Consider the following 1,461-nt stretch of genomic DNA (forward strand, 5'->3'; position numbering starts at 1 on the left):
ACAAGGAGATACAAATGGAGCACGAGTTAATTAACTGAATACGAGAAGCTGCTTGATAAGAGTGGATAATAAGGAGATTACACAGGCACTAGCTTATTTGGAGTTAACCATTCAAATGTTTGGTGTTCGAGGTTATGAGAACAGGTTGACATTTCTAAATAGGTTCCGTCATTCAACGATTCCTGTTGAATTTACCGTTTATCCTGGTCTATCTTATTGTCACTTTGTATAATTCCATGGTTACCGGAGTTTTTAATAATTACGAAGCAACAGGTATTTGCGCAATGTTGATTAGGCAGATTACCTTGAAAAACATTGCTGCCGTATTTCTGATATAGTTTTTTGGAAATTTCTCAGTTTTTAACAACAATTAATTTATTTTACTATTTTTTCTGTACTCCTAAAACAGCGCCAGACAGCACCTCCAGAGGAATGACGCCAATTTTGAATCACCCTGTAGATAGGAAAGTCGATAAATTTATTTCAATCAATTTTTTAAATTAAAAAGGAGGCTTAAGCTAATAAATGTTCCCTGATAATTCGAAGTGAGAATTTAAACTTTTTCGAAGCCCTAAGATCTGATAATCATATTTATTCCAGCATTTCAATTACATACTACATAATTGGAAATAATGACACCTTTAATCATCAAAGTCAGCTCTCTCTCCAATTAAAATTTAATTTAGTTATATGAAGCTTCTTTCGTGCTTACCGGTCGAATTAAATACCGTAAAAGGTAAATCAATTAAATTTTCCTTGAGAATATGGTTATTGAAAACCAATATCTTAGGCCCATTTTCATCAAGCGATATTAAACCAGTTTAACGTCTGAAACTCAGTTTGACGCGCGAAACGGATTTCACCAGAACCTTAAACTTAGTTTGTGCTTAAACGCGTTTAAAGAAACGAACTGGCCGATTTTGGGCGTTTATAGCTTTAAACGCCGGTCAAAGACTTGATCTAACCTCACTGAGTAAAGAATTGTTGTTGTTGTCGGTCGACCGAAAAATAATAAAATAGAAATGGCACGTAGGCCAGTTTATAACTTAATTTTCGAAGAAATCTACGAATATTTTAATGTTACTTATGTACTTTGCCTGTCCTGTCTGTAATTGTGTCGCCGATAAGCCAACTTCTCGGTGCTTTGCGGTTTTATGTCACAGAATGCATGCAAATTTGTGCTAGATATTTTAAGGGTTTCAGCACAACTACATCACAAATCCTTCCTGACTCCTCCGCTTGCCTTGTTTATTCAATGAATTTTAGAAGGACCTAAAAGGGCGTCCGCATGACTTAATTTTCTACTTGTTTAAGTAATTTTTCAAATAGAAAATCTAATAAAAACGTGTATACCCGTCATAAGTCATACACGAATGCACAAACCGTGCATAAACAAAGCAAACTTTAAAATTTTACGGTTAGTTCGAGCAGAAAGTTTGGGTTTGATAACGGGTTATTGAC

Source organism: Dendroctonus ponderosae, unplaced genomic scaffold (assembly GCF_020466585.1).
Source record: "Dendroctonus ponderosae isolate FM_Combo_2020 unplaced genomic scaffold, Dpon_F_20191213v2 Dpon_F_20191213_1, whole genome shotgun sequence".
NCBI classification, from domain to species: domain Eukaryota; kingdom Metazoa; phylum Arthropoda; class Insecta; order Coleoptera; family Curculionidae; genus Dendroctonus; species Dendroctonus ponderosae.